The 25,010-nt window shown below is 43.4% G+C and overlaps 1 protein-coding gene and 1 pseudogene across 5 annotated transcripts in view; one reads left to right on the top strand and one right to left on the bottom strand.

The window, feature by feature from the left end:
- Nucleotides 1-25,010, bottom strand: part of LOC102381138 (cadherin-18) — a 469,255-nt gene that overhangs the window by 338,959 nt on the left and 105,286 nt on the right. The window contains exon 3 of one of the 5 annotated variants that reach the window (XM_006023586.2): nt 4,828-4,925. The exons of 3 other annotated variants lie outside the window; for them this stretch is intronic. The gene's annotated coding sequence lies outside the window, so the exon portion shown is untranslated. Of the gene's footprint in view, nt 1-4,827; nt 4,926-25,010 lie in introns of those variants that run through there. One more of the 5 variants, XM_025204108.1, reaches the window with a different exon arrangement.
- The window catches only part of LOC102382144, a 45,811-nt pseudogene that overhangs the window by 10,912 nt on the left and 9,889 nt on the right, over nt 1-25,010 (top strand).

The raw sequence follows: 25,010 nt of genomic DNA, 5'->3' as shown, positions 1-25,010 counted from the left end.
GGGGGGGGGGGGGGGGGTTAAAATATATTAAAGTTGTTACATTTTTTTTAAGCAAGCAAGCAGGTGTCTGCTCCAATTGTACAGTACAAAGTGTCAGGTGCAGAGCAGGTCTCGAAGCCCATAAATAAGCACACAAAAAAAAATAGCAATATCAGTCACCCATTTTCAGTTTGTATAATATTTCGGTAAACAACTGGAATTTCCATACTTAACATATGTAGATATACTTTTTTTACAGGCAAGGATTTTCCTTCCCCTACCTTCAGTCATTCTATTTCTATAAAACTACTATGGAGATGCATAGTTTTAAACACAGGCATTTTAATATGACTCCCCAGATTTGATACCTGGAATCTGAGATGTCAGATAACATTTGAGAATTGTTATATTTCAAACTGAGTAACAATTTAAACAACCAACTTTGTGTATCCTAGTGTTATAGCAAAACACCCTTAAATCAAGCAAGTAGCCCAACTGTTAACAAATTAAATTCCCTGGTTGTAGTTTTGAACACCAAAAGAGAAACACAGCCAGAACTCCCATTTCAGTTTATTTCCCTAAAAGCCAGAGTCAGCTTTGAAAGTTTCAGTTGTTGGCTTTATGGAATACTTTGGAAGTACAGTCCACACTTTGGACTACATTGTTTTGTGCTGGATTAGCTGTTCTAGGTACACCAGTATGGTGAATTAATTTATCAGCTGCATACTATTGTGAAGGCCACACTAGCTTTCACTAGTCTCACATTTACTCCATCCTTGATGTGAACAGCTTAAGAGCATGCTGCCTAGACAGACAAACTTGTCAACCATCAACAGTTGTTGGCCTTTAACTGAGATGTGTGTTTCCTGGGGTGTTGTGCCAAGTGCAGTTTGAAACATCCCTTTGGTCTTCTTCGTGAGAGTAGCAAAAGCTAGTGGGGCCTTCAGCAGACTCTGAAAGTCAGTCTGGGACCACAGAGGCATTGAAATGTTGATGAAACTGAAGGTAGATAAAGCCATCATTCTCCCAACCCTCCTTAATGCGTGTGAAATGTCCACCAGTGTCATGTCAAGAAACTAAAACTCTTGTACCTGTTATTTCTGTGAAAGATACTAAAGATCAAGTGGCAGGACAAGATTTCAGACACTGAGGTGCTTGGAAGATCAGCTCTCCCCAGTATTCATACTCTACTGAAACTGGCGCAGCTCAGATGGGCCGGTCACCTTTCAAGAATGTCCAACACCCACTTGCCAAAGAAATCTTCTACAGCAAACTGTCAAATGGAGTATGCTCTTGCAGCGCACCAAAGAAATGGTACAAGGACACTAAAGGTGTCACTAAAGTGTTTTGACATTGACCCGGAGTCATGGGAGCAAATCGCTCATGACCATCTCTCCTGGAGGTCATTAACCCAGAACAGAGCACTGGCCTTCGAACTTGCAACGCATAACAGAGGCAATGAAGAAATGCGTGTCCAGGAAAACAAAAAACTCTCATACCCAGTCGTCATCATTTGCCTGCCCCTGCTGCAGCAGATTGTTCAAGGCAAAGATCAAACTTATAAGTAGGGGTGCACTGATAGAGATTTTGGTGACTGATACAGATAGCCAATATTTAAGGAGGCATATTGGCCGATACCCATCCTATTTCTGATACAGCTGCCTCCAGCTGGTAAGTCTGGTGTGGTGGAAGGCAAGGGGAGGGGCATGAGGGGAAGATCAATGCAGTGAGGTAGGGGGTGGGGACAGCGGCAGGCGCTGCCCCGGTGGGGTGGGGAGGCAGAGCTGTGGCTCATGGGGGAGAAGAGCCAGGGTTGCACTAGGCAGCTGGCCATGGCAGCGCCGGGAGCAGAGCGGCGTTGAAATTTGGGGTGAATGCAACATCCTCCCAATGCCACTGGCATCCACTCTGAACCCAGCCCTCAGGGAGAAGAGCCCCGTGCAGCCCCGTCTGGAGCCTGCCCCACCCCGCACAGATCTGGGGAGCACCCCCACCATGTTCTCCTGGGTGCAAGCAGCGGCCGAAGCTGCTTCTCCCCCACATATGGCAGCTGCTGCCCCTCCCACCCTGCCTGGGCAGCACCTGCCCCCTCCCTCACCATGGGGGCATTGATCTGTCCCCTCCATACATACCCCTACCCCTTCCCTCCCCTTCCACCATACTGAATTTACCAGCTGGAGCATCTCTTCACACTGCCGGCTGTGCTCCTTACTGCCCGAGTGCTGCGCTGCACCTGTGTTCAGCACAGGCATTTATTAGCCAAATTAATCGGCCTCCACTGGCCAATATCTGATACAGGCAGTTCTCAACTTACAACGTTTTGAGTTACAACATTTCACACTTGCAATGTTTATAAATTGACACCCTGTTTCAACTTTCTGATGTCAGTGCAATACCATGCCAGCAAACAAGTTCACTGCATCACCCATCTCCCTGGAGAATCTCTGTCCAAACTTCCTTGGACACTTTCTTTAACAAAGCAGACAAGACTCCAGAAAAACCTGTAGCCAAGACTCCTGAGAAGACTCCAGCCAAGAACCATTCAAAAAGTCCAACCAAGAGCCTTTCAAAAAGTTCAGCAAAGTCACCTCAAAGAAGTCTTTCCAAATCAATATGATTGCTATTTACAATATAAATACATTAATGTAGCTATCTTAATCATCAAATCAGGCCTGGGTTCAGGAACCAATCCCCCACCTTTATAACATTGTTTCCTATGGAAAAATCAGTTCCGAGTTACAACATTTCATATTAAGACGTGGTCTTCAGGAACTAATTGTGTTGTAAATCCGAGGACTACCTGTACAGCCAGTTTTCTTTATACTGGTACCAATCCAATATCCTATCAATGTATTGGTGCACCTTTACTTATAAGTCATCCACGTACCCACACGACCTAGCCTCCAACCCTCTTTGCTCTTTCCTCTCTCTCTTTTCTTTTATTTCCTTTTTTTCTCCTTTTCTCTGCTCTCCCTCCCTGTTTCTTTCTCATTTCTTTTCTCTCCATTTCCCCCACCACTGGATGCGGTCATCTTCAGCCATGAAGAATGAACAAGAACTAATGTGAAAAAATGCAAGTAATGTTATTAGAGACTAACAACCAAGATTTCAATCTCAATCTGTAGAAATGATCTGTGATACTTTAAAAAAAGAGAAGCTATATAACAGTAGCTTTGAGATGTGTTGTCCATATATACATTCCAAGCTCTCAAGCACTCGAGATTTCTATCTAGCAAGGCCTGTTCAGCTAACATGTGTCCAGCTTCTTCTCTCCTTCACACTGAAGTCATAAAGGCAACACTCAAGTCTTAACTGGAAGTTTCTTCTCCACAACAGAAGCATTGAGAATCAGTGACACTGAATGAAAGGGAGAAAAAGGAGGAAGACCAAAGCACTAATGTCACAAATAATTCCAGTAATTCCATTCCCCAAGGGAGGTCTAGAAAATTATACAATATACATTTTTAATGATGTTAAGGATTTAAGCTAAAAAGTTTGATGAGGCTAGGTTTAGAAATTTAAGTAAGAGATAAAGGTGAAAATATTAACTGAGCAAAAGAAGTGTGACAAATAAGATAAAAAAGTTTCACAGATTCCAGAACACAGAACTTGCATCTTAACAAAACATGTTTTTCCCATATATGATAGAAAGTTTCAAGGTTTGAAAAAAGTGAAACTGATATGGGTGTTATGGTAAATAATATGTTTAATCTAAAAAAAAGTTGCAAGATATACTACCAGTGGAACATTGGTAGAGATGTTTAAGATTTTTGTAAGGTAATGAAGTATATTTTAGCAGGATTAAATGCAACAGGCCAAAACAGTGTCATCGTATGACTAAAATGATACAAGAAGGGATATTAGTTTGAGATTGGGGTCTTCCATTTGTAAAAACATCTATTCAAGCCTTCTACAATAGATGTCTAGAACAAAGACATCCCTTCCAAAAGGAAGACATGAAGCTACCAAAACTGGTGGAATAAGCTGTGACCACCAGTGACAGATTTATGTTATCAACCTCAAAGAACACCTAGAGGCAATCTAAGATTCATTATGATAGTTTTAATATTCTGACTATGAAAACAAGTAGATGGGGAGATTTCCAGAAAGATTTAGTTCCATGAAGGTAAAAGGACAAGTCTTTGTTCAGTACAAGGACAGACAGAGATACCTCAACTCTCCAAGATTTAGATGAATCTGCTGACTAAGGTGAAAGTTCTGTAACAAATTTGAGTACAAACTTAGATTGAAACCACAGGAAGTCTTTGAGCTCACTGGAAAATAACAGAGACAAGAACAAAAGAAAATTTAAAAATAAACTAAAAATGGTCTAGCACATCTGGATAAGAAAGCAAAAGCTCCTTTCTGAGCTGCAATTGAAGGAATAGGAAACATATGATGCTCTCTATGCCCTTACCACAGACCACAAGGAAAGGAGAGGGTGCATGTGTTCTGTGCAGGTATGCTAGAGTTAAAAACAAAAATAAAAAACTCTCTCGGTGTAAGAGCTTGCAATGCATAAGTACCCGCAGTGCTCAAAAAAGTAAATTGTACTTGAAGGTCAATGTTGGACTACTGATGAAGGTATGGATCTAATCCATCACTCTTAGTATTTGAGTGCCTCCAGAACTTTAAGTTCCATTTCTCTCTCTCTCACACACACCAACCATAACTGCATTTTTTTTGTTTGTTTGTTTTTAATCACTGTTTAACAATATTTAGCAAATGAACTTTGCAGAAAAGCTGTGTTAATTCTGCAGTGTATCAAGGGATATCTCTGTGAATTTACAGATAATATGTAATTTCCAAGCAACAGAAGCTGGCTGTTTTGGGCCCTTTGCTACTTACACTCCATAAGACCCGGAACTGCACATTATGACAGTGACAACTCTTCAGCTCTTGATCCCTGGGATTCAGGAGTATATCACTTCCAGAAAGTCAGTCCCCTGTTTAGGGTTAGACAAAAATTACTGGGTCAAGTTTATGGCTTGTATGATGTAGGAAGACATTCTATATGGCAATAATAAGTCTTTGTGACTTTTAAATCGAAGCATATGTGTCCACGAAATAATTGCTTCTCTATTGCAGCTAATCATGGGCAGATCCAGGAATTTGAAAAAGGGGTGCAGGATATGCCACCAGTGGTGCACCATGGTTTGGGAGCAAGCACAGGAAGTGGAGGAGGGGGAAGTGCCACTGATGCTGCCATCCTTATCCTCACCAAGGGAAACATGGTGGAAGGGGAGGAGCAGGGACCTGGCACCCCATATAGCTGCTCCCTGAAGAGCCTGGTGGGGGTGGGCCAGGAGCAGTTCTGAGGCTTCCCCTGGAGGCAAAAACAGCAGCTGGTGGGTCCCACCTTCCTTACCTTCATGGGGCTTTAGTCACGCCTTGGACACAGGAGGACCCAAACATTCAGGGCCCCGAGGAAAAGGAGCTGTTAGCATTTGACCTTCACTGTGAAAGGGAAGTAGAACAGCAGCCCCACTCCAGATCTGTCTGTGCACCTAATATGAATAATGTTTCAATATCTGTGGTTGGTAAACAAAGTTGCTTCCTCCAAGTCATGCCTATTAGCTGTTCTTTCTTTCTGAATTTTATATTAGCATATAGTATAGGGTCTTGTTTTTCTCCAGTGCTATTATATTAACCACTGATTACAGTTACTGCGTGTTCCAAATGATAGTACTTATTAAACTATTACCACTAAAAATGCATTTTGTGAGGGCCACTCGTAGTGTAATATCCCCTCAGGTTACCAGCTGCTGCATTAGCTATTTGATTTAGTGGTATCTGCACATACAACCATTTTAGAAAAAAGTCTACATGGGTTTGTTGGGGTTTTTTTTAATTTACTTTGTAACTTTGGGTGCAGACGCATCGTACTTAGTTTCATTACTGCAAGGCCTTAAAAAAAATATTAATACATCACAAGAATAAAGGAATGGAAAAAAAAATCAGCACAGGGAGCACAAAAACAGAGATAGGCAATTTATTTAAGTTCAGAAATTATTGGATCATTTGATGTAAACTTTCTTTAACATGCTGCCCCACTTAGTTCTGACTGTTTTATGAGTATTGGGTGCAGCTACACAAGATGCTACAGCACAGTAGTTACTGTGAATTTATTTAGTACTTATATAAGCAAGTACTAAATAAATGTGCAGTAACTGCAGTTACTGCACAGTAGAGCCAGTAACCGTCTTTTTAAGTGACACTACTGAGTGTCACAGTAACAGTACTGTGATGCACTACTGCGCAATATTATTCATCTACTGTGCAGTCAGCGTCTCATGTAGATGCGCCCACTGTTGAGTTAGGATTTTATACCTTTGTTTAAAATTCTGACTGACATTAGAAAGCATGGAGACATATTCAAGAACAAACATGTCTCCCTTCCCCACATTTTTGATACTTCTAAAAGTTTCACTTTGATTTAAGTTTCTAATAAAAGTTCAGGACCTATTTTACTTTTGCTATATTTTCTTGCCATCTAAGTTTTACTGAAATGTAAAGTCTATGTTTTTTGTTAGTTTAATGGCATATAGTCCTCTCACTGCGTAGAATGAATCATATTGTTTAAATTAGCTGAGGTCATATCAAAGCAGAGTGAGTACTAGCATGAATGAATGCTTGGGGGATTACCACATCTTGTAGATAAAAGGCTTTGTGAGTTAAAAGAAAGAAAGAGGAGGTGGCTCACTTAGTAATGGAAAAGAGGAGATAAAGAAGGCATTGTGGGCAGCAGTAGCAAAGAGGGAGCAAACAACGTGCTATCAGCAAATGATCTGTATCATAGGCGCCGCATAGGGGAAGCATGGGGGAGACACATGCCCCCCCTGAGATTGGCCCTTGCTGGTCAGGGAGTGCGGGCACCAAGTGAAGCACTAGCTGGTGCCCCCCTGAGATTGGCGCCAGCCGGTGAGTGGGGGCACTGAGAAAAGTGCCAGAGGCACTTCCAGTTTCACTGCTGGCACTACCAGCTTTGCTGCCGGCGCTTCTGGGGTCTGTGATCAGCTGCTGGGGGACCTTCCCAGTCAGCGATCAGCCACTGGGGGACCCCCAGACTCTGGAGGCACTAATCGCCCATGATCTATATTATAATCCACTGAGCTACCAACCAGCCAAATGCAGTTATCAGTTATGAGTGTTATGAGTCCCAAGTGTTGTTTGGTAGCCTGATGAACAAGTCAGAGAGCTGGAGTCCAGAAACTGTAATACAGTACGTGAAGAGAGACAAACTTCTGCTAGGGCAGGGATGTCCAAGTGGCATCCTGTGGGCTACATGCAGTCCCCAAGGCTAGGGACAGAGATTACACATAAACCAGTTTAAGTGATGAGAAACTGGTTTACATTTGTAACAGAACAGACATTCAGCGCTCATGAACCAGTTTGAAAATGGCCGAAACCAGTTTGAGATAAACCTGGTTGAATGTAGTACCAGACTTAGCTGACTTGGCTTAAATCAGTTTATGCAATGTCTGTCACAGACCCCTTGCTGGTTTAAGTTAAACCAGACTCTCCCAGCATCCCGGCAGGCTCTCTGGGATGGGCAGAGCTCTGATGTCTGCTCCAGTGAGCTGGGCTGACCCTCCCTAATGCTCTCTAGCCCAAGCTGAGGTAGGGTGTGGCCAGACACTAGCCTGCCAGGGCTCCTGAGGCAGATTTCTCCTTCTGTCCCCACTCTGCTGGCAAACCCACGGAACTACAGCTGGGGTTTGCCAGCCCCAGCCGCACCTCCACAGCTTGCCTGCAGCCAGGCAGGGACAGAATTAATTCCTCCCTTTGTCCCCTTTCTCCCCCAGAATCCCTGGGGGTTTGGCTGCAGTCACTGTGACTTGCCTGCAACCAGGCAGGGATGGGGTTAATTCTACAGCATGCTCAAAGCCAAAGTTCACAATAAAAATGTGAGACAATCTTTCATTACAACAAGATGTACGAGGGGAAAGCTAAAAGAACAGGAAAAAAATTGTCATCATTCTCTACAGCTCATTAGTTCAGATGTACAATATAAACCCTATATAAGGCTTTACACCATGTGCAAATGAATATGTCTTTACATGTCCTTTTAAAGTTGATCTTGCAGAATTCCTGTAGCTAAAAATGTTGACAGAAAGACCAACTCAGTCTCAGCTGTTGAAAATTGCCCAACAGGACTGAGATTCATTCTTTGTCTTTTTCTCTCTCAGCTGCTTCAAGTCAAGTGTAGGAGATGCTAGTGATGTAAACCTTCACCCCATGCTCAAACTGCATATGAACCAAACCTTTTCTGTCTGAAACAGATTGCTTAATTGCTTTTCTTCCATTATTTTAAATTTTCATGCACTTCCACCTTCTTGCCAAGATGGGAAATTGAAGTGTTAACATACCTGCAAGAAACACTATTCTCAGAAGATTTTTTAGCTATCCTTGCTGGACACAGGAGGTTCAAAGATTTTCAACATTTGTCTTAACCTTATCCAGATTTTTTTTTAATATATTAAAACCATATTTCCAAATTTTCAGTTTTACCAAAAACAGTCCCTCAAGCAGAGAGGATTTGGACACCAAGGGAGAATAGCTTCAGGAAATTCCACAGAACATGGTGGTGATGGCAGTGGAGTGACAAGTCAGGACAGAACCGACCCTAGTAGCAAACCACTGATCTGTTTGTGCACATTCTCAAATCTACAGTCACGTGAATTAATGGCATGACAGTCATTTTAGCTCATTGCTACCTGTGTTCTGAGTGCTATGTAAAAGTGTCCTGGAGCAGGGAAGAAAGGCAAACTAGTCCTCTCTCCCCCACAGATCCAAGCCCTGCACCTGTGAGCCCAAAGCTAAGACCTGCAGAACCAGGCTGAGATGTGGAAAGTGTTGGCAAAGACCTGACAATCATCACATATGCTGGAGAGGTAGTTAAGGGAAGCTGCAGACAGCTTCACCAAATAATGCAGAGAGCTACATTTATATTATAGAGCAGAAGGTGTAAAAGGTAGGAATACCTAAACAAAGCCTTTCTGAATGCCTGGCTGTAAGGAGACACTCTGCCCTGAGGGTTAGTAAACCTAATTCTTGTCTTCCTCGTTTACATTTTAAGTTAGACTAGGATGTGTATGTTGTATTTTACTGGGCTGTATCTTAGCTTAGGCAAAGATTTTTGGTAGTTCCCTGTTGTATGCTTTGCATATTGCTGTGTTCAATACATGCTTGCTTCAGGGAAAGGACTTTTTCCCCATTCTCACTCCTCAGTTTGGCAACTGCTGCCCTCTCCCTCCCACACAGGTGGTGGCTGATATCCCGTGTGTTCTGCTAGCCCCAGCTGGTGCCTGGCCACCCCACCACTGCTCCAGCAGAGAGGGGTGAGAACCTTGGAGGGCATCTCTCTGCCTGCCCCTTTAGCAGTGGCTGGCAGGCATGCTCTAGCACCTCCCAGCATCTGGCTTGAGCCACTGCAAGCACATGGCTGAATTTCCTGATTTAACAGAGAATCTCTGTCCAGTTATTAATCAATTTAAGCTGTACAGCTTAGACTAACCTGCACAGTGTGAATCAATTCAGGCCTGGGCTTTTTAAATGTCTGTCTTCAGCCTAAAGGGTTAGTATGCAGCCTATGGGCCCTGCCCAGATACCACTGTTCCCCCTTCCACCCTGCCTTGTTCCTGGCACAGCAGCCAGGTTTTTCCAACTCCTACTCCCTCCTCTAGCTTCTACTTCCTTCCTCTGCTCCTGGGGGGGCACAGGGTGCCTGTATTCTGTGTACAACAGAGGAGGACCTGGGCTGCTTGAGCTACATACAAGAAAGGCAGGAGGCCCCATACTAAAGGTAGGCAGATGGCCAAGAGGAGAGAAGCCTGTAGCAGGAGTTGGACTGCCTATGCTGCAAATGGACAAGGGAGGAGAGGCTGCACATATGGCACATGCAGCTCAGAGTGGCGAAGCCAGGCTGCACATATGGTACCAGGAGGGGCAGGGAGCCGAGTTGCCTGCATTGTGCACCCAGAAGAGGGGAGAGCCCTGGAGAGTTGCCTGGATGGCAAGCAGCCCTCAGGCTGCAACCCATACCCCAGAGGGCCTCTGATGGACAGCTCTGCACTAAGAAGAGCTGAAGACTGCCCCAGCTAGCACACCCAATACAAGGGATCTACCCCTTCTGCAAGTACCTTCCAGAACAGCATAAAGTAACAGTTTGCAGTTCTAACAACTCTCTGCATAGCAGGGAACAGAGATCTACCGGAGCCCTACAAGAGAGTGGCCCTAGGAATATTAGAGGTAGTGTGCCGCTGCAGTAGCATGAGAGGAGGAAGGAAGTTCATAGCCACTAATGGAACTCGGAAGGCCTTACAGTTATGCACAACAATGGTAGCACTCAAGTGATAACAGTCACATAGTCTGAAAGGGGATGTCTAAATGCATTGGGGCAGGGGTATCAGTCATTCAGCCTACATGCTGGATCTGGCTCAGGAGGCAGCTATACCACCACCAGCCCACCAGACTATTTACAGGACACTAAAAATTTGGGAGCAGGCAAACACCCCGCCCCCATGTTGAAGCCAAGCTGGACCTGCTTCAGCAACACATAGTGGTGGCAGTTCTCCCTACAATGGGGCATGCAGGAAGGGCTGGAGCCACTGCTGTGTGCTTTACTGCTGTCACTGTTTCTTCCTTCTGCCCCAGACTGGATCCAGCCTGCACGAAGTTCCATAGTCCACATCCAGCCAAGGGCACAAGATGAGTTTGACTACCCTGCATTAGGGGTAACGTCAGGGCATGAAATGAGCCACTTACGCTAAAGAACAATGTTAGCTCAAGAAGAAATAAATATAAAGAGGCCACAGATAAATTCAAGCCAGTTAAAAATCCTCTCTCACTATTAGAGCAGTGAGGTTCTAGAGGTCACTAACAGGCATGCATCTAGCCACAGAGCATAAGTAGGCCTTGAAGAACTGCCAACATTTACAGACACACATCAAGCAGGCTGATGCCTCAGTTTTCCAAGGTGTGTGACCCCTTCAATTTCTGCTGCGTAGGACCCTACAGCTGCATGGCTGAATTATATGGGCTTTGGGATCAAGCCTAAAATCAAAATGAGCTGAGTCAGATGCAAGCCATTTCCATTTTTGCTGAATAATAACAGAAGAGAATATTTTACACAGAAAGTGAGGAAAGTATGGCAAGTGTGAGCTTACTCTGAGAAGTGTGGGGCAAGTGACTTTCCCCTTCTCCCAGTGTTTTCTGACCAATTTATAATAAAGAAGGTGACTTTTCTAACTGCGATCAGCCTTCACTGTCAGATTTAAGGACAGATATTTCCTTCTTGCAATCAATTACCAGTCATCATGTAAATTCTGCAGATCAGTGAGGCTCTCACCATCCCCTGTGCAACCTTGTTGTCTGCAGATAACTGCTGGTGTGACACAGGTACTATCCTCTTACCATCCAGGGTTTACACAGGTGTAGCAGTTTGTCTGTCTAATGAGATGATTAAGATAAACTGCAGCCTCTAGAGCAACTATTAAGTTGTTTGGGCCAACCAATAGCTTTAGTGGGCCCCAATAGAAAATGCAGGCCCACGTGTTTAATGGGTACACTGACTATAGCTATTAAATTATTTTTTGTATGAAATGGTGTAGCAAAACCCCCAGTTTTCCCTTTTTTAAAATTTTAAAATGCATTCCCCTCCCTTTCCCCAACAATTTCTGACTTTTTCTCTTCCTCTCTATTCCCTATACATAAGTATAAGTGAGCTCAGACTTAAGCTTTAAACATTTTTATTTTGGTAGCAAGTTTTTGGTTTTGCATATGCACTGTTTTATATTGTATAATTATCATTTTCGTATTGATTTTTATTGTTTCATATGGATATTGTAAGGTTTAGGCCTGTGTTTGTAAGTGAACCAAAGTCATGTCAAGTTTCCATTTTATATGTCCAGCCTCCATCTTCTGTCCTCTGTCTGGGCATCCCATGTTGCAACAATATGATTCATTGTACCCCTCCCATGTAAATTGGTTCCTGGGTAAATGAGAGTGATTGGTGATTGAAATACAATGGTAGCAGGCCTCTACTGAATGGCCTATAATGACTGAGCCATCACCTCGCATTGATTCATCCAGGAACCACGGACCTCACCCAGGAACAGAGACAAGAACCAACTATATGAAAGACAAAAGACCCTGCAGAACCAGCAACTCAGCCATTGTACCCCACCATTACAGACACCTGAAACTGCACATCCCTGCATGGAGCACACATGCTCAGTACACCAGGGGCTGACCCTTGCCTGGGCATGCCTCCTGTCACTAGGGTCACACAAGGTCTGCCCCTATAAAAAGGGGCAGTGAAGACAGACCCTGTGGGAATGCCATTTCCATCCAGACCAGACCAGCTTCACATCACCTATCCACCCCAGAGACCCTGCCGGCGACCCCCTCTGGCAACACCAAGCTGAAGGAGACCCCGACTGACCATTGATGATCAACTTCCAGGCTGGGATAGGTAGATATTACCTGCACACCTCCTCCTACAATTTGGACTCTCTCTCTCTCTGCGTCTCTCTATCTTCCTGGACTTCCATGGACTTCAGCCCCTGCACCAAGCCTCTCTAACCCCTGCTGCCATTGTGTGTCTGCGCGTATGTGTGTGTGGGTGCAAGGGAACCAATAAGACATTGTGTCACCATCTCCCCTGTTCAATAAAACCACTGTCATTTGCAACCCTGAGTTGGGTCATGTTTTACTGAATCCCAGTCCCTTCCCTATCTTAAATTCCAGCCTCTCTCTCTCTCTCTCTCTGTGTTCCAATCCCAGCCCTCTCTGATAGTTTCCCAATCTCCTCCCATTTCCATCTTCCCTTTTCTGCCACCTCTCAGCCTCTCCTTGCTTTCCTGCTGCCCCTGCTGCCTTTCAGCCTCCCATACCATCTGCCTTTTCCCTGTGACTTTCTGCTCCTTTTCTCTGCTTTCCCGCTGCCCTGCCGTCTTTCAGTCTCTCCTGCTGCTTTTCCTGTAATTTTCTGCTGTCCCTCTATCTGTTTTCAGGCTTCCCGCGCACCTTCTGTAGTCATCCCCTCCCCCCCCAGCTTCCCAGCTCCTCGTGGCTATCCTGCCATTTTCTCCAGCAGCGGGAGCCTTTCTCCAGCTCCCAGCACCTACTGCTGTTCCCTGCAACTTCTCTAGCTTCCCCAGAGCCATCCTCTGGCTCCCCACACCCAGAGCCCCTCTTTAACACCCACACTTGCCCTTAGTCCCATTTTCCCTCTCCTCACCTACCTCTTCAACTCCCCCGTAGCTCTGGCTCCAGTCCCAGCCTCTGTGTGGCATGGCTCCCCTGTTCTGCAGGCTTTGGGCATTGTCTTTTAATCAATTAAGATCAATTAACCTAAAGTTACCCCCGAGCCTCAGTTCTTCAGCCCAGGCCCCTCTGGTCTACCAGTTCTAATCCCGGTCCTGGTAACTTTCACTCCCAGCAACTTTCACTCCCTACATTTCTACTTTCTTACTTTAACCTTTCCCCAGGTATCCCAAGTACACCAAGCACATATATACATACATACACATCACAATACCCAACTTAGGAACTCACCTGTGTGTGTGTGTAGGTGGGTGGTATGTGTGTGAATTAGTGAATACACACACACACATAGACAGACAGACAGACAGTGTGTGTGTGTGTGTGTGTGGTATATGAATTAGTAATCCACGTATGTGTATTGGATGTGCAGGGGTTGGTAACTGATTCTGTCTAAATTTGGTGTGTGTAGCGTGTATGGGTTAAACTGGTGATATGTGTGCATGAACCTAGACTATTTTGAACGTGTGTGCCTCCAAGTTGCTAGTGTGAGTGTGTATGCACATAGTGAGTATATGTGTGCTTAAATGATTTGTGTGTGTGCATGTGCAATTGTGCACCACACCTTCCTGTCTAACAGTGTAATATTGGCGTTGGCCTGACCCCTCAGGGCAACAATGAGACAAGGAGTCAGAAACTGTTAAATAAATTCTCCAAATTTGCCTCAACTGCTCTGGCAAGGAGAGAATAAATTAAGTTCCATCATTTATGAGGGGATAAAGTGTGCTAAACTGTTGTGAGAAATACATAAAATAGAAATCAGGGGTTCAATGGAAGCTACGCTAATTTTACTGCACATCAGCACATCGTGGCAAAAGCTTTGCTAACAGTAAAATCAGTGTACTGTGTATTAGCATCACCTAAAATGTGCGCTGGCACTACTGCGCAGTGGCACTGATTACAGCACATTAAGTTAGCATGTTTTTTTTTTACAGGTACTAAAATTAATGCTCTGTAGTTACGGCATATTAATGAATGTGTAGACCTGCGCACTGTAAGGCAAAAAACCTGTTCTGCCTGCCACTCACCTGCACAGCTGTGACTTGTCACTAGAGATTTGGTGAGCAGTGGCAGAATTAGGAGTTAGGGGAAGGACAGTCTCGCTGTTCCTGCCAGGCAGAGCAAATGCTGCAGCCCTGGTGCCTCCTGTCATCCCTTGGACTGGCTCTGCTTCCACGTCTAATGAGCCAGTCCGAGTGGGGAAGGGCACCGCCTCCACACCAGGCTCACACCAACTCTTCACCCCGCTTGGTTCTCAGGGAGCAAAGTAGAGTAAGTGGTGGTGGGGAGGTGGTGGCCCCCCTTCCACCCTCTGGCTCAAACTGACTTACTGTACTCCCAGGGAGGTGCTGTGCCCCAGCTTTCCCGCTTACCCACTGCCTCCTGGGATACTGGAGGACTTGAACTTGGGCGAAAAAGCTGTGGAGAGTGGTCACAAATTAATAGAACAAGAGTGAAATCAGACACATTAGAAATAATTCTGCCCTGGAGTGGCATAACATTAATCCGAATAATGAGTGCTTTAAGCTACTTAAAAGGTGTTAACATGTAGCCAGTCCAGGAGTGAAGAGTTCTAGAAGGCACCTAAAGTTACAGTGTAACAAGGCTATAAGAACAAACATGCCTGCATGTGTGGAGGAATCCCAAGGATCCTCCCCAATCACAGTCAGGGCTCAGGCAATTAAACAGAAGAGAAATCTGAAGAGAGGCAACTACAGTATCTGCAAGCACATTGCACGCAGACAAGTAATTGTTGGTGACAGCAAGTGGTCAGCAATAGTGTGAGATTTAATGGAGACCAATGGATTCTATATCCATACTTTGTACCTATGAAGTGGTACATTTGAGCATGTGATAGAGTATCGCCATCAAGCATCTAGCCAGGGATCTGAAACAGTTAGTTGAGAAACTTCTTTTTTTGGAAAATACATACAAGACAGATCACACTGACAACGAGAGTGACGGTTAGCAAATTGCAGCTGGATACAAAATAGAAATCAACGTAACAGCTATCTGAATGCCAGTGGCCAGAACCATGACATAATAACTGAATTAGCCAGACAGAAGTCCAGCCAGCACTTTTAAAGTTATAACTGCACACCTAAGATATATGCACAAACTGTTACCTGATCAGAAAGTGAAAGAAGTTGTAAAATGTGATGGATGGCTCATAAATCTGACGTAAATATTTCTTTCTACTTCAGGCAGCACCCAACCAGACTATTTTTAAGATTGGAGTCCATAAATATAGCTAAATATAAATCATTTCTATGCGCAAGAGTAGGCAGAATTTTTTTTAAAACATTCTAAAATTCTCAAGGGCTGCTTATCACCTGCTATATCTGTCCAAAGAGCTCCCTCAGGGAATCAAACTTTCAGTTTTTTCTTGACTCTCTGCTCCTTTTCATAAAGGTCAGATCATCTAATCAGAGAACAAAACAAATATCATGCAACTTTGATGTGCAATTACACAGTTTAAATAGGAAGGACTTGAAGCTGTCCACTCTCATACAATCCACAGACTTCAGTTTGTTCTAATAAATTACTCGTAAAAAAAATAAAAAAATTAAAAACTTCACTGAAAAGCATGTCACCTTCACAGGTAATTGCAAACAGACAAAGAATCCACGGGAAACAGGGCAGACATAAAAAGAAAGCAACTTCTGTATTTTGCTGTCTATTGTGCCTTTGAAACACAACCTAAACTTGTAAATTATTGGATACAAATTGCTTGCAAAACTCTTAAGTAACATGTACCATGTACTGCATTTACATACTTGTTACCATACATGCATAGTAATGTGATTAGGAAGGATGATAAGCATATTAAACATGTTTCGATATATCAGGTACTGTAGAAACACAGTGGAAGGAGTTAAATACTATTACAGTATCTAACTACTAAAATTTTTCAGCACTTCACTATCTAAACTGTGCTTGCTTCTGGAAAACATTCATTTTTTTCTAAATGTTAGCAGCCATGTCTGTCCTATGAAGAAACATGCCTAGGAAGTTATTGATTTGGACAGAATACAACCAAAATGCATTTGAACTGTGTAATGGGGCCTCTACCCTGTTATTAGGGAGACTAGATGGTTTAGGGTTTGCTTTCACTGCTCTCTCCCCCTCCCTTCCTTTTCCACATTTTCATCTTCATCCCTCTCCCCATGCACACATGCACTCCTTCCCTTTACCTTACCACATGGTCCAAGTTAGTGGATCTCTTGGTATTCCCACAGTTTGCACATAGACTCAGGATGTGGAACAAGATGACTGCTTAGTCCAAGTGCGGATAGAGCCTGATGAACCAGGAGGCAGAAGTGAAGTATCAAGTGACCCAGAGCCTGCTACATAAGCCCAAACCTCAGGCGAGAGAGGGACAATCTGTCTGGGGGAGCTGCTGAGGACAGAACCTACCCACAAGGACAGAAGGCACAAACTGCAGCAGGGGAAACAGAAGGAAGCCGGAGCGAAGAGAGGCTGCAGACTTGCACAGAAAGAGAGCCAAGTATGCCGTGAACTTTTCTGTTTTGTTTTCTTTCTATATAGAGCATGCCACACAGGGATGACGTGAACCTCTACAAGACATTGCTGTGCCTGAAGACAAGATTTGGCATTTTCGGTAATTTTCTTTTTTGTTTCCCACAGCACTGGAGGGTGACTGGGAACACCCTGAAATCGAAGTTCAGTAGAGCAGGTAGAGCATAAAGATTGAGGTATGATTTGGGACTACTAGCATGTGATGTGGTGACCATCACAAGTTTTAGAACCCAGGGGTCACAAAGCATAAACAAAGCTGAAGCCAGGAGCCATCAGCCTTGAATAGCAGGCCGTCACCTAGAAGGCTCAGATAAAGAAAAGTAGGATGTGGCCAGGGAGCTCTGACCCAGACATGGGCCCATTCCTTTAAGCACACTTTACCCTCCGGATAGCCTCCCCTACTGAGTATCCATCAAGATGCAACAGGCAAGAATACTGAATCGGAGGAGTGGACAAAAGGTACGGGAACTGGAAAGTCTGCAAAGGCAGGAACCGTGTAGTGACACATATGGGGTGCCTACAAACTGCTTCTCCTTTACTTTGCAAACTAAGTATAGCATAGCCAAATACCATCCTTGTTCCTTAACAATCCTTAACTTCATCAACAATGAAAATCATTTAAAAAAAACCAAAACACTTTTTTTAACCTGTTTTTTCAATGACTTAGATGGTTAACTCTGCCCCCGCTCAGTTAGGAGTCTAAGGCAAAACTACAGATGACTTCAATGGAGCCACCCCCAAAACCAGTAGTATGCAGCATGAATGGAAAATCTTGGTAACAAAGAACATTTTACATGAATTTCCTATGAGCTACTTTTTTTTTTCTTTTCCAAATCGACATACTTTTGGTTTGCTCAAAGCCAAAGTTCATAATAAAAATGTGAGATGATCTTTAATTACAACAATCTGTATGAGGGGAAAGCTACAAGAACAGGAAAAAATGTCATCAATCTCTACATCTCATTAGTTCAGAAGTACAATATAAACCCTGCATAGGGCTTTACACCATGTGTGTACATGGATATATGTCTTTATATGACCTTTTAAAGATGATCTTGCAGAAGGCCTGCAGGTAAAAATATTGACAGAATGACCAACTCAGTCTCAGCTGTTGAAAAATGCCCAACAGGACTGAGATTCATTCTGTCTCTCTTTTTCTCTCTCAGGTGTTTCAAGTCAAGTGTAGGAGATTTTACCGATCTGAACGATCACCCAATGCACAAACTGCATATGAACCAAACCTTTTTTGTCTGAAGAAGATTGCTTTTTTTCCCCATTACTTTCCATTTTCATGCGCTTCCACCTTCCTACCAAGATGCAAAATTGAAATGTTAACATACCTGCAAGAAAGACTATTCTCAGAAGATTTTTTTTTTTTTTTAGCTATCCTCGCTGGACACAGGAGGTGTGTCTCTTAACCTTATCTAGTCTTTTTGAAATTTATTAAAACTGCATTTCCAAATTTTAATTTTCAGCAAAAACAGTTCCTCAGGCAGAGCGCATTTGGACACCAGAGGACAATAGCTTCAAGAAATTCCACAGAACATGGTGGTGATGGCAGTGGAGTGACAGTCAGGACAGAACTGACCCTAGTAGCAGCCCACTGATCTGTTTGTGTAAATTCTCAAACCTATAGGCTCCCTTGGCATGTGACTTAATGGCATGACACAGTCATTTTAGCTCACTGCTAGCTGTGTTCTGAGTGCTATGTAAAAGTGGGAGCAAATTACTACTGTACTGCCTTCAGTGAAAGTGCCATGCAGTCATTCTCTGCTATTTTAACAACAGCCTGAAATTCCTGCTATAAAAGTCCTTCTGTTTATCTGCAGGAGGAGATGGTGAAAAACAGAGAGAAAGCACTAAGGCTCATATATTAATCTAACTCTGCAGGCTTTTTTACAGCATCTGTGGGACTTAAATTTTAATCTGAAACAGAAACTGGATTTGTTTTCATGAAAGCTGTCAGTAAGAGGTGCTGGTTATTAATGAAACTTATCAACTAAACTCTGTTTTTTTCATGGTTGCTGGAAGTGAACCAGTTCTGCAGGTTAAGCTCAAACCAGCAAGGGAAAGTCCCTACAGAGTGCTACTACTCTCCTCTTTAATCTCCACCCATATCTTCTTATCCAAGTTGTCTTCACGGAAAGTTTTGAAGTTGGAAACTATAAAAGCCTTCTATTCCCTTATGGTCAAGTGAGCTTTTGGATCCTAATTTCTGGTACTGTTCCAGCTATTATTTTGCATTTCCCTATACATTTTAATTGATGCATTATTTAAGTGACCACCATCTTGCTAGAATTAATGATGCATAACAAATGACAAATTTTTAAAGTCCCCATCCAAAAAACGGGTGGTTTAAACCTGGTTAAACATAGTATCAGACTTAACTGATTTCAGTAAAACTGGTTTATGAAACTTCTGTCCCAGACTCCTTCCTGGTTCAAGTTAAATCACAGTCTCCCAGCATCCCAGCATGCTTTCCAGCCCTGGGATGGGATGGGTTCTGCTGTCTGCTCCAGAGAACAGGGATGACCCCACCCCTCTGCTCCCTAGCTGCAGCACTGAGGGCTGGCTGACAAGGGGATCGGGGGAGGGGAGGAAAGCCCAGCTGGGGTTTGGGGTCAGGACTGGGGGTTAAACACCCCTTCCCCTGCTCAAATTTACTGCTGGCTGCAACTGTGGACTACAAATCTCAGAAGCACCTGGAAGAAGGAAGAGGAAATGATGAGCAACTCTGCAGAGTCCTGTGGCTTTAATTATGAACTGCAAATCCCAGAGACCTCGGGGGCAGTAGGAAGAGGAAGTGAACACACAGCCACAGTGCCATGCTCTAATGCTCCGTGACTTCTTGCCTGAAGCCGCTGCAAGCATGTGGATGCATTTCCTGAATCAAAGATAAATGGCTATTCACTTCTGTTTCAGTTTATCTGTTCAGCTACAAAGACTGAACTGATTCAGCCCCAGGCTTTTTGACTGTCTGTACCTAGCCTGGGAGATGTACATTTTAACCCCCGAGACTGAGGCAAGCACTGAACCCAAGTCTCACATTCTGGACAAGTACTTTAACCACTAGGCTTGTATAAAGATGGAGGCATGGTAACACCATTGCCATTTCTTTAAGTGACATTGGCTGCAACTGCAATACGTGAGGACAAACTTATTTCTCGATTCCAATAAGACTTAGGCATGAAATAGGTGCTGAGGTGTTCTGAGACGGAAGCAAAATTTTAGGCATTTCCAGAACACAGAATCAAACAGATAGTGATTTTAGGCAGCAGCTGAGTATGGGGAAATAGGGGTACTTGATAGTAAATTAACTGCCTCCATTCTACCTTAGACGTGCTTTAAAAATTCATGTTATTTATAGGTGCCCAGATTAGTCCTATGCATGTGCCAGATGTCTGCTCTGATGCGTGCTAATTAGCATGTGTTGGAGCAGACTTTGTTAATCAAGTCTGCCAAAGCATGCTAATTAGCACACTCCTAAAGCCTCCACATCATGTGTATTCACCATCCCCACACTTCAAAATGGTGGCAGGGTCAATTTAACTAAAGCTCGTTGAACAAGCTTTAGTTAAAGTGCTCCGCCACCATTTTGAAGCGCAGGATACTGAATACACATGATACTGCAGCCACCTTAATTAGGGTGGCTCTTGGAGACTTTAAGAGTGGCTCTAAAAGCCCTTCTAATTAAAGCACCTGCAGTGTCATGTGTATTCAGCATCCTGAGCTTCAAAATGGCGGCCCCCTCCAGCTTGGAGCATGTGTAATGACATCCCTTATGTCTAAACGGAAGACAAGCCAATGGCGCAATTAATTTCATGGAGGAAATTTCTTCAGAAACATAACTAGGAGCCATTTTGAAATATCAGAGAATCACATTCAAGGGGGGAGGTTTTCAAAGGCACAAAGGTAAGCTAAACACTAATCTCCCTTTGAAAGCTAATAAGAAGTGGTCATCTCATTTCTACCTTAGAAAAATCTCAAAGAAGTCTGCTGAAGCCAGCAGCAATGACTTTACAGAGTTCAGTGACCACTCGTTGTGGAAGAAAGGAAAAAAATAATATAGAAGCAATGAGCATATTTTGAATACTTTCTCTGTCACTCACGGACTGTCCTTATCTATTGTTATAGCCACCATGAAGGGAAGAGAGCAGAAGAGGACAAACACACACTCATAATTAATTATAAACGCACAAATCCTCAAATCACAATCCTGAATGAGATCTTACGTCTCCAGCTGTTCCTGTGATGTTTCTTATGCCAACCATACCGTAACCAGGTATGCCAAAAGTTAAGACTGCCCTCCCTGACTGCCACTCCAATCCCTTCCCCTTGAACAATCTACTGCTCTGCTCTTACCTGCTGCTGTGCTGCTTGTCACAAACCAAACCTGCTGCATACCACACGCACATAGGCTCCTTGTGTCACAAGCTGATATTCTGTATGTAGTTCAGTACCCACTGTAAGCCATACGCTGCTAACATATCGAATTCTTAACACTCTTATGAAAATACAGATGTTTTCCTCTTAGCTACTGTTAACTATGTGCATTTCTTGCTGTACTCTGGGCACTGTTTAGTTGTTAGTCTACACCATAAAATGAACACACTGGTAACATAAACATAATTCCTGTTTTCTGATATGTCTGCTTCACTCGCTCATCAATCGATCATGACACTTTTTAGGTTTCCATTTTAAAATTTCCATTTTAAGAGTTCCATAAATAAGTTAACCTAAATCCATATTATTGTTTGTGCATTCATTAAAATAACCAGGGAATAAGATACAACAGCTTAGATTATGGGGTAAGTGGCCACATCTACACAAGATGCTGACTGTGCAATAGCCTGCAACTACTGTGCAGTAGCATCACATGGCAGAAAGCATGAAGTGACACTACTGTGCAGTAGTCTCAGGCTACTGCACAGTTAGTGTCACAAAAAAAGCCATTTAACAATGCTTCTGTGTAGTAACTCTGGTTACTGTGCAGTCATTTAGCATGTGTTTATAACTTGTTGTAAACAATTACTAAATGACTGCACAGTAATTACTGTGCTGTAACAACTATGCAGTCAGTGCCTTGTGTAGACACAGCCAGTTTGATGCACATTCAACAAGACAGAATTCTCAGTGGTAAAATAGTTGGTAAACCTACAGGCTGGTCAGGAAACAAGAACTGATTTCTGCTGGTTCTGTTTCCTAGCTGAGCAGCAAACAATTAGATCAGTAATTTTATTGCTACTTCAGCACTGATTGTGTTTGTTTTTGGGTTTTGTTTTGTTTTTTTTAGTAGAAAGAGGTCTCTCTAGCATTTGACGAAGACTGTCACCAATGACAGCTTAGAGTCAACTAGTTTAGATTGGTTTATGGTCCCCTCTACACACTACACTTAAGGCATGATTAATCAGCTACTCGCGTCTTAAATTGCAACACAGTTAAGCTACATGTTCAACCGATTAATGGCGTGACAAAACATGCAGCAAGCTATAAAGTTATTCTATAAAAAATGTTCCATAACTTTGTAGCTTGTTCTAATCACACCATTAATTGAATGCGTGACCAAGTGCTCCCCTGTGGCCAGGAGGCCCATCAACTGAGGGGCTCCCAGCCACATGGGTGCAACACCCACTGCCAGCCCCACAGCTGACAAGACTCCCAGCAATGGGAAGAACATCGCTTCTGCTGTGAGTATCATGAGGTGCAGGACTTGCAGCAGAGGCAATGTTCCCTGTGCTGCCCTGCTTCAAGACCACAGACCATGTCTGCTGTGGAGCTCAGAGTGGGGGCAGCACAAGGAAACACTGCCACTGCAAGCCCTGTACCTCATGTGGCTTGCAGTGGTGGCAGTATACTTTCTGAAAATGCTCTGAGCCCAGCTTCCCAGGACAGCTGAGGCTCACAGCAGGGGAAATGCGGGGAATGGTGCTCCCACTGTGAGCCCCGCTGAGCCCCCTCAGCTGTGAGACTTGCAGCCACAGGAGCTTGTCATGAACCAAACCTCCTGCATGCCACACACACATCTTATCCAGGCAGGGGGAGCCTGGAATCACAATCCCAGGCTTCCCCTACACTGGTAATAAGGCACAATGGGATCTAATGCACAATCCCAAAATCACACCTGTTGCCATGCTCATGTGGCATGGGAGGAGGTGAGATTGTGTGGACCATGACTTAGATCCCATTGGGCCTTTAGCTGCACATGTAGAGGGGTCATAAGGTGCTACCCTGCTCCGCCTCCTGCCTGTTCTTTCTTGAGGGAAACTGGAAGCACAAGGGATAGAACAAATGAAGGACTATGAGGAAAACAGACTTTCAACCTCAGGAAAAGCTTGTCTCTGATTCCATTTAAATTTGGAATTCAGAGCTTTTTGGTTATACCTACTAGTCATTTCTTGAGCCATCACCTCAAGGAATCAAATCATCTATAGAGGACAATAAAAGGGGAGAAGTAGGATTGATAACACTTGCCCATTGCTTCCCTTTATAAGGCCAGTTACTTAAAACTGCCAAATTTAAAAAAATTTGACTCAAAATATTCCTTCTGGTTAAAGAGACTTCACCTAAGAATTCAGAGATCAATGGAAGGGGGCAATGAGAAAGGGAAGGAATAAAGATCCATTGATAAGGAGCTGCGGTCAATGACATAACCTGTGATTTACTGGATACAGAGATGGAGACAAGTAGCCCAGAGATACCTGAAGAAAGAGTTCTAGTGCAATTAGGACATGGCATTGGACCACTGAAGTCTAGGGTGTCAGAGATGGGGAACAGGATAGGAAAACAAGTGGAAATGGCTGTGAAAGGGAATGGGAGATGAAGGCTAGTAATGGCTCAATATGGGGACTGGAAGTCTGAAAGGATAAGATGAGGATTGGTTAAGTGAGGAGACTGAGACATGAATTACACTGAGACTGAAGCCTGAAGAACTGACACTGACTAGTTAGAAGAATGGGACTTGGACAAGGATCTGGGGTGTGGAAAGAATTTGTGGGACAAGTTGAAAGAGATATGGTAACAGTCAACCTTGGGGAGGAAAGGAGGGAGGAGAAGAATAGACAGTGCCCCCACTGCAGCACACTTCTCTATGTTGTCTGGAGCCAAAGATTCCCAGCTCTCACCATCCATTGCTAGTAGCTAATCTCTATTAAATCTACTGGCAATTTACCATCTTGACTACTGGTCTACAGAGGATAACAACCTACTACTACCATCAGTTGTTTTTCTAGTTCAAGTGACAGCAATTTAATGTGGATGTCAGTATGATCCAAACTAAATGTGGATGTCAGTATGATGCTATATACTGCATTCAGTTTGGGTTTTTTATTTTTAAACACTGTCTATTTTTAAAGCAAATTAAACATCCACATTTATCTCTACTAAATGCTAAGTTAGCAAAGCAATGCACTCAAGAGTTAGACAACACCACATTCTAATTAAACCTTTAATTTTCATGCACGTGCATTATGACACACATTCTAAGTATCACACGCTTGGGATGAATTAGGGTTCTATAGTGAAGGAACTGTTTGTTTGTTCTGTCTTCCAAACTCTACAGCAAAGAGAACTGTTGCCAAAGGACACCTGCCTCACAAGTTACAGTTTGAAAGAGAACAGTGATTGAGGCAGAGGACTACAGGAGGACAAAATTTGGTCTTGTTTAGGCAGTTTAATGTAGTCCCAGAGAGAGGGATAAGCAGAGAACAGGATTCCGTGCCAGACAGTAACAGTTGGTTCCTGCTAAGGGATGGCAGACCTATCATACATAACCATTCCATAGTGGGTCATAAATTACGTTATATAAGGTCATATTTGCAGACAAGGTGAGCACTCTAATCTATCACTGAAGTTCAAAGGAGCTCAAAATAGGAAGTACTACATAATACAAAGCAGTAAAAAAAAAAAAAAAAAAAAAAATCAGGTAAAAATTGGACACTAAAAATTGGTGTCTACTTGTGAACTGATCCCCAATCAATAAGAGGAATAGAAAAAAAATCATTCAGCTAACAAGGCTGTTGTGATAGATTTTTTTAATTAAAAAAAAATACTTTTTTATTTTTATTTTTTTTAGATTTACCGAGCCATAGCTGCCTTCCCATTGTGGCTGAGTATGGTCTCAGTGGCCTGGGATATCCGTGTCCTTAATAGGGTGGCCTCAGTGTATT

The sequence above is a fragment of the Alligator sinensis genome, unplaced genomic scaffold (assembly GCF_000455745.1).
Source record: "Alligator sinensis unplaced genomic scaffold, ASM45574v1 scaffold485_2, whole genome shotgun sequence".
Classification (NCBI taxonomy): domain Eukaryota; kingdom Metazoa; phylum Chordata; order Crocodylia; family Alligatoridae; genus Alligator; species Alligator sinensis.
This window is presented reverse-complemented; position numbering and strand designations above follow the sequence as displayed.